This window comes from Lactuca virosa, chromosome 1, assembly GCF_052849685.1.
Source record: "Lactuca virosa cultivar CGN04683 chromosome 1, Lactuca_virosa_CGN04683_v6, whole genome shotgun sequence".
NCBI classification, from domain to species: domain Eukaryota; kingdom Viridiplantae; phylum Streptophyta; class Magnoliopsida; order Asterales; family Asteraceae; genus Lactuca; species Lactuca virosa.
In genome coordinates this window covers 189,680,189-189,698,369 of record NC_136426.1, presented here as the reverse complement: position 1 = coordinate 189,698,369, position 18,181 = coordinate 189,680,189, and the positions used below count along the sequence as shown (strand labels likewise).

The 18,181-nt window shown below is 36.5% G+C and overlaps 1 long non-coding RNA gene across 1 annotated transcript; it reads left to right on the top strand.

The window, feature by feature from the left end:
- The first annotated feature begins 643 nt into the window (after nt 1-643).
- On the top strand, nt 644-3,207 carry LOC145107816 (uncharacterized). Its single transcript, XR_013707986.1, has 8 exons — nt 644-1,061; nt 1,197-1,233; nt 1,348-1,493; nt 1,587-1,650; nt 1,992-2,176; nt 2,267-2,295; nt 2,472-2,591; nt 2,742-3,207. It is a non-coding gene; the product is annotated as an uncharacterized LOC145107816 (long non-coding RNA).
- The last annotated feature ends 14,974 nt before the right edge of the window (nt 3,208-18,181 follow it).

Sequence of the window (18,181 nt, the reverse complement as noted above, 5' to 3'; positions counted from 1 at the left end):
TCCGTATTTTGAATAATTGTACTCTGATATTTTGGATATTATATTTGGTAATGGTGTTTGAAACAAGTAATGAATGAATTTGTTAGTGTTGTAATGAAAAATTTTATCACTGTTTGGGTTGTTACATCTAGAAATTAATAATTCATATATTTTTTAAACGTGAACGCGATATATTTCTAAATATTGTGTTGGAAAATAATATATATATATATATATATATATATATATATATATATATATATATATATATATATATCTTACTATATTATTATACAAACCTTACTATTTCTAAAAATAGATTTAAGACGTTCAAACCATTAAGCTTTAAGTACAACAATTTATGCATAGTGGATTTTATATTTCTTATTATTATTATTTTTTATATTTTAAAAATGGAAAGACTCGTTCAAGATTTTTTTTGAAAGCTAAGGTTGCAAGTCATTTATGCATAAATCAAAGACCATATATTGTGGAACGCTCAAATTTCAAAATTTCCGAGGTTTACGCCAGTCAAATGGGAACTTATAAAGATCGCACCCCTTCCCCCAATCTAGGCGCCTATCTCTCAAATGTGCGCTGGCTTCCCATATATATGTTGTCTCAACATTTGGAGAACCCAAAATATATCCCTGCTTCTTCTTTTTCAACCTTGCTCTTACTTCCCCCAACACCACCATGGCACCAATCGTCTCTCTCTAAAAACTCAAGACGCCTACACACATAATCGCACCTGGCCAAGTTTTGTTTTACAACGCACGCAAATTAGCAACAACCACCGGACCCTCATCCTGGTGACACCCTTAAATCCATCCCCTTCTGCTCTCAATCAGTCCCCTTTCTCTCAATCAATCCCCTATAAACCCCCTTCTCTCGATCCTTTTCAGATACATTTCCTGTTTTGAAGCCATAATTATCTTCATTGGTTTTGAAGGATTAAAATAGGAGAACGAGGGAAATGGAACGAGGAATGGGAGATGAAGAAACACCCTAACAATCTTTATTGGCGAGGTTTTTCCATCATCATCGTTTGCTGGCTTCTCTACTGTCATTGTTCTTGCTAGGTTTTGACATCCCCTCTGATGTTGATTTTGTTTTTATTTGTTTGTATCTGGTTGCGAAGGTTGTAAACAAATCAAAGAACATGGCAATTTCATGTAACATTTACTATTTTTTCTGTTGGTTTGGTTTGGTTGCAGGTTTAATGAAGGTTTCAAAAAATACAAGCTTCAATGGGTAAGTTGTATTTTCTAATTTCCCTTTGCGTATATAGGTATTTTATAATTTGTAGTTCAATATGACTTTCGGTGTTTAGATTTGCATCTGAAATGAGTTTAGCTTCTTTTCTAGGTACTAGATGCTTCTAAATACATGTACTTATTGGGATCAGGATCAACCATCACGGCTCCATCGCACCACCAAACTGCGGTTCCCTTCTTCCATTCATTCAAGATGAATCGATTGTGGTTATTTCAACAACGACAAGAACTTATCTGGTAGCCATCACTATTTTTTGTTTTTCTAAGAAAAACACGAACTATTTCGTATTTTCTTTGCATATCTTTCGTTTTTTATGTTTATCTTTATAGATATGGAAGTCGTAACATCACAAACCTCTATCAACCACCACCTTCTGTTCCTATGCCACAAAAGGTAAGGCCTTTTTTTCTAACCAACCTCAGATCTATCGATTTTATGAGTCTTTTTATGTAGGATAAAGTTGGAGGAAGTAACCCCAACGAACCTAGATATTACCTTCTAACACAGATCTATCATAGCCAAGTCCGTTGTTTTTTTCTCCCTTACAACTGATGTTGCTTTCGAAGATTTGAAGGCATATCATCGAATTAATATTTTGCGAATTTGGGTTTCATTTTGTACTATTTTTTTTTATTAAACCAAATAAATTGTAAGCGAATTAATCTGAATCAGATATAAGTTTTGGTGTATTTTTTTTTAATGGCTTGAGTTTGGATGTATTTGTGCGATTACAGGATAGAAACAAATATGAGTTCGGATCGACTATACAAATTCAAATATTCAAGTTATTTTCCTTCCGAGACCTTGCTGATCTATAACTCACCTACCGGTATTGTTACATCCTTCATCTCTATCTCCCTATGTTTCTTTGCAAAAAACCACTACCATCAACTCCTTGGCCACGCCCTAACAAAGAGATGTGAGAAAATGCATTTTTTTTCAGTTTGGTGCTTCTTTTGTGTTCTTACTTTGCCTTTTGATTTTGTGATTTACATCCTACTTATTGCAGGTCGATTCTCTACTAATCGGCTTAAAAAGGTTCAATTTTTTTTTACCTTTCTATTTGTTTGGTTTAATTTATCTTCTATCTATATGACGATATGAAAACATATGTTTGAATATATATAATTTTACCTTGAACAAATCCTTTCATGATTTTTTTTAATCTTGATGCTTTGGTTTTGGTTTAAAGGATGAGTTTAACTGTTTTATAGGAACTTTTTTAAAAGATGCATATCACATGTTCGATGGAATGCCTTCAAGAAACCGATTCCATTTGGAACCTTTGAAGGCACTTAATTTTTATATCAATATTGAAATATGACGATTTGGAGGTAATAAGTTAACACTCACACATGATAATCACACAAGTTTGTTCATTATGTTCTATCCTCTCTTCATCTCTTAGGTAAATAAAGTTGACCTAATTCGATAAACATGCTATATTTTAACTTCAAGATTGATTAGTTTTCTTCATGTTTCAGGCAGATTTGGTAACCAAGTACCAAAATATTTCAGTTCATAATGGTCAGCTCATTTAAATTGGCGTTTGCAATATATTTTTGATTTTGGTCACCAGAGGAACACGATTGTGATACCTGGTATGGATGGGATGTAATATTTGTTTTTAAAAGATATGAACCTTCTTCCATGATTGAATTTGGCAGTTGTACAAATCTTAAAAGTGTGGTTTCTTTTGTAGTTTCTATTAATGTTAAAGAAAGGCAATCCAAGGCACCATTACATTGGTTGGTCATTGTATTTCTTAGGGATAACTGTGATTGGGGTCAACCATTGTTACATCGATTAGTCATTGTATTTCTGCCCTTTTTCTTATTTTCTATACATTGATTTTTGTGATCTTCTTTCAGCCTCTTACTCTCCATGTTTTGTGGCTTGTATAATCTGGTAATTCAGAAATGCATGAAGAAATTTCATAAAAGATAATTTCAACCCAAAGGCAAGTAGTTGATTAGGCTGTAAAGAAACTATTTCGATGTCGTTTTCTTGCTGATGTAAAATCAATGCAAGTAAGTTGTTATTTTTTTGAATTGGTTTCTCACATAGGAAATTGTACAGGTCCTGCTAACTAATCAAGGATATGTAAAATAATGATCCACTACTACAAAATGTAAGATCTCATTTCTTTTTTGTTTAGATTATAGCTCTAATCATGGTGATTTGACTTTTAATTTAGATATTAGGCTTTTTACTTTTTAGTTTTGCCCCCTGTCAAAAAAAAATATGGGACAACCTTATTGTGTCTTTGTTATTTCCCTCCTGTATAATTCTCTAACAAATTGTCATATTCTCTTAGAACATTGATCCCAAAAAGCTTCAGCAAAAAGCATTGAAGTTAGTCACACAAGAGGTTTGTATTTGTTGTGGACTGTTGTATTTGTGTTGGGTAAACTAAGTGATTGGGGTTGATTTTGGCTTGTGTATTCTTTTACGTGGTGTTATTGTCAAAGCATTTAGTTGTAAGGGGGTGGGGTGGTTAGGGTATCATACATGTGAGTTGAGTTTTACAATTAAGTGATATTAGTTGAATTATAATCGAATAGAATTAAGGGAAATACTTTGTATTATCCTGCTACTGATAGAGTTATATTTGGTTTTATTTGACATTATTAACCATTTTATGGTCTAATTTTACCCAAAAGAATGCCAAAATGTATAGCTCACATCAGATATATGGCAAGCTACAATAACCACCAAATCAACATTAAAGCTTCACAAATATAAGAAAAAAAAATGGCAGCTTGCTTCATTTGTTTGACAACCAACAAACGTCACTTTTATTTCAAAAGATACATCAAATATCAGATGTGATTCTTTATGTTTTTTTTTCTTTCAAGTTTTTCTCATATTAAACTTATTTTATTGGTTAGCATGGATAATAGTTTGATATGGAAAAGATATACAAATGCACAATTATTTTCTTATTATAGTATGGATACCCCCAAGGATGGTAAGGACCCATGGAATGGGTTATGATTTACCATTTTTTTGTAGCGGCCTATTGAAAATGTCTTAAAGGCAATTTTTAGTTTGTTTGCACCTCCCATCGGCAACCATTTCTTACTATAGCATCCTACGTGCATTATTTAGAACATGATTCATGAAATATAAGAAATTATAACATAATTTTATTTGTTTATGTATTATATCCTCCTAAATTCTTTCTATAGAACAAGATGACTAATACTTACTATATTTGGCTTAATTATTTAAGCTGTGACAAAAGCTTATTTTAACGAATCTTTGTAGAAGAAAGCCATTTGTTGGATCCTAAATGGTAGTAATTTTGTATGTGAAGAGTTCATCCGAGTGTTTAAGTTCGTCACTAGCAATATAACATGGTGAGTTCATGCATATACTTTATAGATACCGGTCTAATGTTTAAGGAGCAATGATAACCATCAATGAAGCTAAGCCATGAGGTGATGATCAAGGATCTGGAAGTTCAATTTCTTTTTTAGGTTTACGGTGGCTGTAGTTTGTGTAGTTTGTGTAGCTTTTACAAGTATAGGATACATGATATGTTATTTATACATCTTAACATTTTTATTCATTTTTCATGAAGCATATTGAACTTATAGATTGTAAAATTGAAAAATATTAATTGTTGTATTGAGATTAACAATACAAACAAATATCTTCTAATAAGTAACAAAAAAGTAATATATTGTATTGACGTCGCACCCGTCACTTGGCGCGGGTAAACGGCTAGTATATATATATATATATATATATATATATATATATATATATATATATATATATATATATATATATATATATATATATATATTATTGAATGGTCAAACCAGTTGAACCATTGTACTGGTAATAAAGCTAGAGTCACTTCGATGTTCGATGCGGTTTTAAATACATTACTCTATATAAAGACAATGACACAATATATATTTTCTTTATTATTTTTGTTGTTTATGTCGATATCATAAACAAAGTATGTTATATTATATGGAAAATAGAACATATGTATTTTAGTAAATAAAATTTGTATGATGTCTGTCATAATGTTAATAACAGGGTAATTCTTGGAGAATTTTCAAAAGTTCCCTATCTTATTTGTTTGAGTTTGAGTAGTTTTTCATAAACTTAACTTATAAACGACTTTTGGTTTATTAAACATTACTACATAAATGTAACACTCTGTTTTCACTTTATAGTAGATATTAATGTAAACGTTTGTTTATAAAACTCAAAGTAGAAATATATTACTTTTTAGCCAACGTAACAATTATTCTCGGTACCACAACGAATCACTCGCTGAGGTCTCGCAACAACAGCGGCTGTTTTGGCTACGATAGTAGCAGCCTCATCGATGACATCATAGCGCTCATCGAAAGTATCGATTAGCCTTATCTTAATAGACCCGAAAATCTGTGGTATGGACTCTCTGATCGCCACAGCCACCTCGGTGGCAACGATCTTATCGATTTCATCATCACTAGCACTCGGCCTCTCAGGGTCGCTGAAGCCTGAACCTCGGGTAACCACCATATTGAAACACCCAAGAAAACGATCAGAATAAGGCTATAGCGCATGCACAAACACTTACACACTCCTGTAAGTTCCCTAGTACCCTAAGATTCCTTCTTGAGTCACGTACAGATCCGGTGTTTTCTGTAACGCCCGCAGATCCAGGCTAGTCAATTTAGAGACGATAAGCGTCGAAAATGACTTTCTGATGGAAGATTATTCAGAAGGAGTAATCTTAACTAAGTTGTATTAGTCGTGACAAGGATTCTGAATATATATAAAAAATGCCGAAATCTGAGTTATAACGAAGAAGTTATGACCTGTCGAAGTTTCGCGACAGAACCGGCACGACACAGCGCGACGTAAATAGTGAATTTACGATAGAGCAATATTTGGCCTTAGCGTTCTAAACGAAAGTCGTAGAATACGTTAAACCGAGAGCGTGCATAAAAATAACGTCTAAATCTGACTTCGTATGAGGAAGTTATGATTTTTCGAAGTTTTGACTTAGTGGTATGCAGCCCAAAGTTCGAATATGAGATCGAGTGGTTTCTAGCCGAAACAATCTAAACAAGAATCGAAGATCTCGTCGATAGTAATCCAACGGTAAAAAGACAGACGAAAATGGACGTCAGATGAAGAAGTTATGAATTTATAACGGAGTTTTCCTGTCCCAGCCTACTAAAAATAATATAATAAAAATAAAGTCAAAATTAGACGATGGAGTCTAAATGAAAGTTGTAGATCATAGTCTCACCTACGCGTGGATATAAAGAACGTCGAAACGGAGATCGTATGCAAAAGTTACGAATTTTTGAAGTTTGATAAATCGGAGTACGGCCAGCGTACCCATATACATGGATCGAAATGGGCCACGTCGACCTGACCCAACACTCGAGTTCCCCGGGTCCGTAAGCAATGACGCATTCGATCTGATCCACTTAGTACGCCCATCGTACTTGGAGAGTACACCCAGCGTACATGTCGACGAGCCAGTACGCCCAGCGTACTGCTTGTAGAGGGAGTACCCCAGCGTACTCTGAAGTTACGCCTAGCATAATCGCAGGGATCAGCCCCTATAAATAGAACTAGTGGGTTGCCGAGTTTTAGTGCTCAAATTCTTCTCTCTCACTCGTTATTGCCTCGTTTTACGTGCAAGTTATACCCCGAAGCCCCGGTATCATTCCCGAGACCCGAAGCAAGTCCTGAAGCCCCAAGGATCCCGAGAAGAAAAGTTTCCGAGCCGAAACTCTGCCCGCGAGAAGCCCGTTTTTCAAGAAAACATCCCGGTTTTATCGAAAACGATTGTTTTAAGAGACGAGCTGTTGTCCGATCATCGTCTTATCAAGTGAGTGTATATTTACTTTCTTCTAACACGTAAATATGAAGTATTTACTATGAAATACGTGCTATGTGTTTATATATTGTTTGTTTATTTGAGATGGGTGTGGTATGAATGTTTTACATAGGTTTTAAATAAGTTAAACTGTATATGCATTTTATATCTACGAATATGTTGGGAAAACATGGGTAGATAAATGATGAGGTATGAAAGATAACTAAGAATAATATTGGCAGATGCACCAAATAGAGAATGTCAAAATACTAGCAGATGCGCCTAAGAATAATATTGGCAGATGCACCAAATAGAGAATGTCAAAATACTAGCATATGCGCCTAAGAATAATATTGGCAGATACACCAAATAGAGAATGTCAAAATACTAGCAGATGCGCCTAAGAATAAAATTGACAGATGCACCAAATAGTGAATGTCAAAATCCTGGAAGATGCGCTTAAAGGATAATGTCGGCAGATACGCCTAAAAGAGAATGTCATAAACCTAGCAGTCGCGCCTTATGCAACAATGGAATTTGTGCCTATTCCTTAAAGTCAATCTTTAGGAATGAATGAATGAAGGATAGATGATTCTTAGGGTAAATCCTTAAGGAATAAAGGAGATAATGGGGATGAGTGATTTGGGTTGATTGATTGATTTATTGATTGATGATTGAATATAATAATTATATTATTGTGGATCGAAAACCCTATATACTCATCAGGCTCCCAAGCCTGACCCACTCAGTTTTCTTTGTATTACAGGTAATGGCACAAGAGTATAAGTTGGTTGACTTGACGAGAGATTCTGGATTATAGATCAGTAGTTGTAAATAACTGCTGTAAGGTCTGTATTGTACTGTTTATGTTTTTGGTCTGTATCGACACATGACATCCCGAGATTTTGTTATATAACGAAAATACATTTCTTTAAGAAATGCTTTGGTAAGTTTTTATCATATTTTGTTTTGGGAACAAATTCCGCAACTGTTTTCTTTAAAAGATTACTCTGATTTTAAAACAAAGCATAAACAAATCGGTCTTTTCTGGCCGTGAAAATGGGGATGTCACACTTTCAGTAGTACGGGCCCAATACTACCTTCCACACCAATTTGTATTTGTGTCAAGTCGTCCTCTCAAGTCCCTAAGTTGTGAGAATTCTATTCCTCAATGGCATCTATACGTCCACATCTGCAAGTTCCTCAGAACCACTACTAATCACTTAGGCACTCATCCCAGACTATTTCCCAATCTATCCTTACCATTTGCTTCACATATGCCACATTTGCTATCCTTACCATTTGCTTCACATATGCCAATCGTACACAATACAAGACTCGATAGATGGTCAAATAAATGATACTACCCTAAGTCCACAACCAAGCAAGGATCGGGAAGAAAAGGCTAAATCTTGTATTCTAATGCTATAAAATCCTAACTATGTATAATTATGGAATATACACTTGGCAAATAACAGACATGTGTTCAATCTTACAAAAGAAAACTCCTCGGCTAAAGGCATCACAAATCAGGCAACCCTATCACACACTTCCTGAGGGATCCTTAGCCTATCAACTAGCATGCAATTATATCAGTTCATAAGATAACAACTCGAAACTACGCATAAAATAAGTAGAGATATTTTTAGAAACTACCACTCGACCACTGGCTGTTGTACACACTACTTCATTCGGCATTTCTCCTTTGAAATTCTTTTTTTATTTTTGAAAACTTATTATGAAAATCCTTAGATCCTTAGTTTGAGTTTGGAATCCCACAAGTGTTCATCCAAATCCCTCAAACCAGGGCTCTGATACCAATTTGTAACATCCAAATTTTCAAACCAAAATTTTCATTTTTAATTAACTAAAAACACCGTTCATAAAAACATCTCAAGAAAATCACAAGTGTAAAATAAAAATCATCATCATAATATCAGAGTGTCCCAAAATATCTGGAATCAGAAACTGTAGGAAAATGTGTACAATCAAACCTTCGCCTTCCCGCGATCATTGGAAGTACCCAAAACACATTTAATCAACAACTGTAAGCATGAAGCTTAGTGAGTTCCCCAAAGTATCACATACAATATAACACAAATAAACAACTATGGGTTATCAGCAACCCTGGAGACTGCCCGAAGTCTCAGTAGGCAAACATCATGCCCTATGGATTATCAGAAATCATGGAGACTACCCGAAGTCTCAGCACACACAGTAACACATATCACAGTAGCAACACTGGGAGTAGCCATATTTACACTCAGTGTACTCGGCCTATACACAAATCACATCTTGTAAGCTGTTAATCATTAAGACTTTTTACCCCAACCTCAGATCTGACCCTAAAAGACATCATAATCCATAAAGTCTCTGACTTTATGCCTTTGCACGGCTAAAGAGAGCTTAATTGTAAAACCCTAACTTCTAACATCACCAAAAACTCCATAACTCATGCATGGATGAAAGGAAAGTACCAAGCTTGCATATTTATGACACCATGCACACTAAAATGTCTATAAAGGACAGATCAAATGGTCTGGAGTAGTCCATACTCATAAATACCATGGTTTTGGGATAAAAAGAACATAAACTTAAGCTTAAACAAGATCTAGAAAAGCAAGCCTCAAGGCATGAACTCTATACCTTCTGCAGATGAACAATGAGGTGTAGATTATGGATCCAAGAGCTTGAGTGCACCACCAATTCTTCAATGATATTCCTTCACCACCAAGAAAACTAAAAAATCACTCAAAGGATTTATTACTCACTCTCAAGGGCTAGGGTTTCGATATAAGGGCTAATAGGAATGTAGGTTTGTCATAAGGAGATCCAAGGAGGAATAAGATGCTTAAATAGGGGACACAACCCTAAAAATTTAGGGTTTCGGGGCGACATGAGTATGCCCGACCTACTTACGTGTATGCCTAGTATACTTCACTTTCGTCGCGATCCTTTTAAAGACTTACACCCAGTGTACACTTTGTGTACGCTCAACGTAAGGGCTTATTTTGCAAAAAATTTACATTTAAAGGTTGAAAATGGAAATGCCTGGAAACGGGTGTTACAATTCTCCCCTACTAGAATCAGACTTCACCCTCGAAGTTTGTAGATGCAAAAAGATCAGGGTAATGCTCACACATCTCAGCCTCGGGCTACCAAGTCCACTTAGAACCTTTTCGATGTCGCCACTGAACTTTGGCCAAGTTCACTACCTTGTTCCTCAAGGTCTTCACCTTCCTATCCAGAATCACCATTGGCCTCTCGATGCAATTCAGGTAACCATCGACCTGAATGTCCTCTAAGGGAATCACAATTGCCTCATCGACCACACACTTCCTCAACTAGGAGACATGGAGGGTGTCATGAATCTGACTCAACTCCTCAAGCAGCTCTAACCAGTATGCAACCTTGCCCACTCGGGATAACACTCTTAAAGGACAAATAAATCTGGGGCCCAGCTTCCTGAATCAGATAACACTTTTCCAAGGTGATACCTTCACCAACTTAAAGCGTCGCCAATCCGCATAACTCTTTTGGCGGCTCTGGGCCATCAACAACATCTGTCTGACCTGCTGGATAAGATTTATCGTCTTGGCAGTGCTCCCTATGACTATCTGTCCGACCTCTCCTCAACAGATAGGATTCTGACACTTCCTACCATATAGGAGCTCGAAGAGAGGCATGCCAATACTGGGATGATGGTTCTTGTTGTAAGAAAACTCAGCTAATGGAAGGTAGGAGTCCAAGATACCACGAAAATCAATGATGCAGGACCTTAACATATCTTCAAGCGTCTAAATAGTCCGCTCGTTCTGCCCGTCTTTCTGCAGATGGTAAGCGGTACTGAAATGCAATCTAGTACCCAACTCCTCATGAAACCTCTTCCAAAATCTGGAAGTGAAGCGAACATCCTGGTATGATACAATGGAAGTCGGCATCCCATGACGAGCCACTACCTCTCAGACATAAATCTTGGCCAATTTCTCGACAGACGAGCTCTCACATATGGCTAGAAAGTGAGCACTCTTCGTCAAATGATCAACTATCACCCAGATAGCATTAAAATCCTTTGTAGTCTTCGGCAACTTCGTAATGAAATCCATCGCAATCTGCTCCCACTTCCATAATGGTACCTCCACGTGCAACAACTTGTCGTGAGGGTGATGATGTTCGGCCTTGACCTTCCGACAGGTCAAGCACCGCTCCACGAAGCATGCCATATCCCTCTTCATACACGGCCACCAATAGCCATGTCTCAAGTCATTATACATCTTTGTAGCCCCCAGACGAATGAAAAATCTTGACTTGTGGGCCTCGTCCATCAACACCTTCTGAGCCCCACCAACATAGGGCACCCAAACTCCACCATGTATTGTTAATAACCCCCTGCTATCAATATCGAAGGTTGAAACCTGACCAACCTCCCGCCCACTCTTCCGGTTCTCCTCCTTGGTAGCCTCTGACTGCGTAACTCTGATCATCTACAAGAATAGAGTCCCCACGGTAATCCTTAAACACACATCCTGAATTGGGGTACTGACTAACCTTCATCTCAGAGAGTAGGACACCACATCGTCCTTGCCCGGGTGATACAGAATCTTGTAATCATAATCTTTTACTACATCGAGCCACCTCCTTTGTTTCATTTTTCAAATTAGGTTGATCCATAAGATATGCATCTCCCTCTCCGTCGATTGCAACTCAGAAGCATAAATAGAACTCTACGTCGACTCAATCGAAGCCATCACTCAAAAATAACATTCTCTTATCTCTATAGTCAATTTACATACCTTCGTCTTCTTCTCCGCTTCAATCGTTGGAGCTCCATTGTAACACCATGTTTCGAGTCATTTCATAATTTGGGGTCGTGACCCGAAGATCAAGTATCATAAGGCTTCGAGCTTTGCGGAAAGAGAGGTTTAGACCCATTTGGATGTGGGTAATGTAGATTATGTGATCTAAGAGTCCGGGTTGTGCTTTGGAGTCAAAGGGTAAAATGGGAAAAGTGGTGTTCAGACTTCTTTTATGGATTAAGGATTTTAGTTCCATGTGTTTTAAGTCAAAAGTAATTAGATAAGGTTGTAGAGCTCCTCAATACCTTTCCATGGATATAAAGATCGTTGAAATCGGAGTTGGGACGAAGAAGTTAGGAAGGTTTTAGCCTCAGTCTAGTATGTTGGGCATACAGAAAGTATGTTGGGGTATTGGGTATCCCTAGTACGTTGGGCGTACCAGAAGTATGTTGGGCATATGCGATCAGAACATAAACCCTATTTTCGTGGTTTGAGCCCTATTTAAGTTCCTTAACTTCCCTAAACCCATTCCTCAACTTCCACCTCTACAACACCCTCCCTTGAAAACTCTAACCCTAGTTTAAGCCTTTCAGAAAAAGATGTAGGAATAATATTACGGTAGTTTACGAAAGCAAACAAGAAAACAGAAAAACTGAGGCATGTGTTTAACAAATTGTACTTAAAACAAATTCACCCGCTACCGGGTGTTTGTTTCTCAGGATACAACGGTTTGAAGTGGTTCTTCTAGACCACCCGAACCCTCAATAGGCCTAGATTTTATCTTTAATTCAACAAGTAAACTAAGAACATGTAATGGAGAAGAAGAGAGTTTTTGTATTCTTATTGGTGTACTCAAATGGTTGTAGAGTAGTGGTATTTATATTACACATTCTATAACCTCCCATTTAAACACCTCTATTAATCACAAGATTACTGTGTGTTAATATGTAATTAAATTGTAATAGTAATTACAATTTCAGTTACGAAAGAAAGAAATATTTGCAAGAAAGGTCCCTGAACTTTCCTTTTCTTTCTCTTACCCATTAAACTCTTTTATTTACTTCTTCAAACACCCTTACTTTAAGGATTAATTTCTCATTCATATTAAAATAGGGAAACCCCATTTTTTATAAATTGGTTAACACTGATTTTCCAACAATCCCCTACATGATTGAAAATCAATCAAGCATTTTCAAGCTACCTAGATAAAATCCAATAGTTGAATCATGCATAGGATAGGTAGGCGTTATCCTTTGAACCTTCCCTTAAGATACATATTTATTTTACTAGCTGACCAATAGACTCGATGTCCTTGAACTGTTCTACCGTTTGTGTAAATAATCAATATGTGTCTAACATGATTCTCCCTGACCTAGTAAGGTTCTCATTGATGTGTCAGTTATGGTCATGGACACTTTCCTGGTTCTGTAAGAGCTCTTAGGAATGTGCCCATACAATTCCTTTCGAATCGACCCCACTTCTCTCTCACATAGGTGATTCTATAATAATCATTAAAATCTAATTCGTATTGATTTCCAATTTATCATCCACGACTATAATCTTAACCTGGATCACTGTTTGTTTTAGGAATGGTTTGGGGTTGACCCCCACAGTGATTCATAAATGTTATATGCAAGTAGGTTATCCCATTGAGCCTAGATATTGGGATCTCCAGTCAACTAGGTTGGGTTTTCCTTCGCAATAACTTATTAATGTATGGGTTTTAGTCCCATTCCTCATAACGACCTCTCATTACAAGCATTTCGTTAGCGGATCCGCAATCTTATTTTGACTTTATGTAGTCATTAAAGATAATTCATCTTGAGAGTCGTTGTTGAATGGTGTTATGTCTTTGACAAATATGTCTAGACTCACCATTATTTACATTATCATGTACATATATAGGAGTTATTGGCTCATCATGGGATGTCTCCCAAGAACTTACAAAGCCCTTTAGTTTATTGTCTAACCTTGGATAAACTTGCAAATTTGTTCTCCTATATTTTCCAACAAATGTTAACCATTATCAATATGGTTATTACTACACCATAGTTACCACTATTGAATATGTATAATTGTGTCAACATAATACGATAAGCATATGTAATACATGTATTTGTAAATTCACAATAACATTGGCCAGATGTAATTATGAATATTTCATACATGAGTTTCCTTGTAAATAGCGTATTTTTCCATGCAATTTCTTGGTTTAACCATATACATGTAAAATTCTTTAGGCATCCTATCTCAAGGATCCTACTATGTCATAAAATAGAATAGCACTTTAAAGTGCCATTTATATGGATCTATTTCATCAAATCCATTGTTGTTGAATGGCATGCATATTCAAACTTTTGATACCCGTTGTTCCAAAGCTTGCTTTAATCATATAATGACTTTACTACTCACACATTTTGTTGCTTTCCCTCGGGTAATGAAACTGCTTGCCAGTTCCATGTAGATTTATACTTTTGAAACTGTGCTTAGAATTTTTAGTTTCATATCAAAATGATATACTTCCAAATTTCGAGACATTACAACCACGTATAATTATACGAGCATACATGTGACAACTAGAAAATTTTGGGTCAAACCAAGTCTAAGGGGTCTTGTGTATAAGGGCATCCACAGTGTATATCTATGTAACTTGATACAATGATGTTAATTGAAAGCCAAGAGGGCACCATTTGTATGATTAAAGATAATATACACTTGGAATTTCATGTTGAATTAAGCCTTGAAAAGTCCATGCAAATCAAACAAGAATTAAATAGTTTAGACATACAACATGTATTTATGTAAGGGCAATGAATTCTTGAGTTTTAAGGCCATCATTTTTATGATCTATATTATTCAAAAACCGAAAACACATTTCCTAAGAGCATTAGAACCGATAACAACCTTAAGATCCCCACTAAGGCCGAAAACCCTTCCATGGGGGATCCAAAACCGAAATCAACCCCTAAACCAAGCATCTAGGACCGAAATCACTTCAATGCACCATTTCTTGGCCGAAAACACCCTTAATGGGTCATTATTATGGCCGAAAACACCCTTAATGGGTCATTATTATGGCCGAAAACACCCTATGATCTTCTACAAGACATGATTTCGGTCTAGGGGGAAAGAAAAGATCAGATTAGTTGACTTTAAGACATGATATCACCCTATTTCCAATAAGATCCCAGTAACCCACGTAAACCCCACCAAATAACCATGTATTACTCTCCAGATTTCCAAGTAACATCCTTCATATAATCCATTATACCTTATCACATTTCCATCCATTTATTCACAGCAAGAAGCCTCTCTTTTCATTTACCATCTCCTTTAATTCCCTTTAGTACTTTTATCTTCATACTCCACAAGAACTTCTCTCAAAGAACAAGTTTGGTTCTTTCCAAAAATCATCATCATCATCTAAGTGGTCCAAGAAGAATTGGTAAGCCATTTCAAAAACACCCTAGTGTTTTTACACATTATTTTTCTAAATTCATCTCATTTACACACAATATCGTATGTTAACCTTCTTAGGGTAATATAAGCTTCAAGGAGTTCATCAAGCACATACTAGTGTTTAGACTCAAAATCTCTTCACAACACTTCGAAACATCCACAAGAAACACCCAAGGTGAGCTTCATACCCCTATTTTTCGAGTTTACATGCTTTTATGGGGGGGGGGGGGAATACAAGTCAAAAATATGCTTGTCTTATGAATATTTGCATGCTTCAACTTATTATTTGAATAAGGAGTAATATTTGCATAAGATGTGGGTAACACCATTTTGTTTACACAAAAATCGTGATGTGTGGGTTTTGAAATACAAAGATAAAAAAAAACATAACTTATTTTGTGTTACAAACATCAACTGGAAAATATGAGTTGTACAAACTAAAAATTTCTGGTAATATTTGCTAAACATAGATTTTCTAGTAGAAATGGTTGTATTTTTAGTCATCACTGTTTTGGTGGGTTAAAACCCAAGTATATTATGTTTTAATAACATATATAAACACTAAACAAAATTTCAACATGATATTTATATAAAGTTATATAAATAGTTTACACAAAAGCGTACAAGGAAAACTATAAATGGTATAGTTTGGGTGTCATAAAACACATGTCATAAATTTTCAATAGTGTTATTACTTCATTATACAAGAAAAGGAGAGCCGTAGTTCATGTAAATCTGTTAATGCTCTAGTGAGACATTCTCTTCATCGTACCTATCTAGCGTAGATTTTAAGTCCTACATTATAACCAGAGTCTCCTGGAGGGAGAGCGAGATAGTTCTGTATAGATCTATACGGGATTGATAATCCCACACCTGAGTTGTTCGCTACAGCTAGACGGGCCAGTCTAGGGTGACAAATATCTACCAATTCTGACGCCTGAAGAACGTCGTACAGGCATAATAGTCACATTAAGCATGGTTATAATAAATCACATAGGGATTAACAATACTATCTTGGTTTACGGGAAGCTTACACTTCACCGGTTTTATAAAAATATAAAACTACATACTACTTTCCAATATACTATTGCTTACCTTCCTAGTCTAAGGGTTTAAGACTACAGTTCACATTTAAGAAAATATTGGATTTTCTTGAAACACACATTATCATTTTACAAGGAAAAGATACAAAAGTCATACATACATTTTTAGTCTTGGAATATAAGGCTTACAACCCATTTTTATAGAAAATATCAGATTTTCTGGAAGTATACAAAACTATTTTTAACAAAACAGTTACAAACCCTTTGCATACAAAAATGCTTATGAACTCACCAACATTATTGTTGACGTTTTTCAAAATTACTTGTATTCTCAGGGAACTAGTAACAGGTATTCAACTCTTTTGAAAACAAGCGATGCTACATTATGGAATATTTACTTTTCACTCACTTTTGTGTAACTTTTGAACAAACACAGTATGAAAACTATGTAAGTTTGTATTCTTAATGTATGCTGCTTGGGTTGCTACGTTTCATTTATATTCAACTGTTATGATACTATACAATGACGTCATCCGCCCCCGGACGTTTCCACCGTCCTAGTTCGAGGGTGTGACAGATTGGTATCAGAGCATTGTTTATAGTGAACTAGTATATCTAACCATACAAGGATATACAACTATAAATACAATCGGACTAAAACCCTTTGACTAAAAGTATACTTAAAAAATATAAGTATCTTATAAAAGTGTACATACATGCATACCTATTAGGAATAGTGTCATAATAAGAAACAAATAAAAAGTCTTTAGAAGAGTTGGGCATCACGACTAAACTTAGACAGTTATGTAATCATATCTAGGGTAAATATAGCCTGATCAACTATATTTATTTGAGATATGACCAACATGTGATTAGGAGTGGTCGTGGTGGACAACAAATCTAAAAACTTACCAATTCTATACCAAAAAGCTCTAAGAACCAAACATAAAGAAATAAAATACTATAGGAGTATTTTTGCACATTATAAATCTTTCATGCATTTTCTCGTACTTATATTCTCGTACAGATGCCATGGCAGGTTTCCACATCCTGGGAGATCCCTACTTGCCCAACCAGGGGAATGGAGGGTGGATTAAGGAGGATCCTGAGGAGATCCTAGAGGAGGAGCCGGAAAGAAGAGATAGAGGAAGAGGAGGAGGAGGAGGATGAGTCGGATGCGGAGTCCGAAGTTATCGATCCTCCCTACGTTGCAAGAGTACCTGCATATCGTTGGGGCTATAATGGCCCTACGCCCCGCTGGGCAGAGAACCTTGAGAGATGGAGTCGACATCAGAGGTAGCGCCCACCCTTCGGTATGGACCGAGGTTTTTATAACCTCAACCATGGAGGATTAGCTGACCGAGCCCTTCCCGTCATGATCTTGTGGATCTCAGACATTGGTGATCAGACCTAGGCGACAGCCAACCGCATACTAGAGCTGGGAGCCGCTGCAGAGGTCATGGACACACGCACTCGAGACCTTGAGAGGGATTACTATCCCATGGACCGACTCATCGAGGACCTTACCACCACCTGAGCGGAGGTGAGGGAATATCAGGAGAGGCATGCAGCCCTCGAGGAGAGGGTGATCATCGCCGAGCGTTGGTTGGCCGAGCTACAGGGCGCCTCTACTTCAGCGCAGGGATTGCAAAGGACTACCCGTCGTGAGTAGGATCTATCCCACTCACCATCTATTGTAGATTAGGTTTTCGGGTATGCATTGCTACTACCCCTTTCTTTATCCTATATGTAGGACCGACCCTACGTCTATGTGATTACAC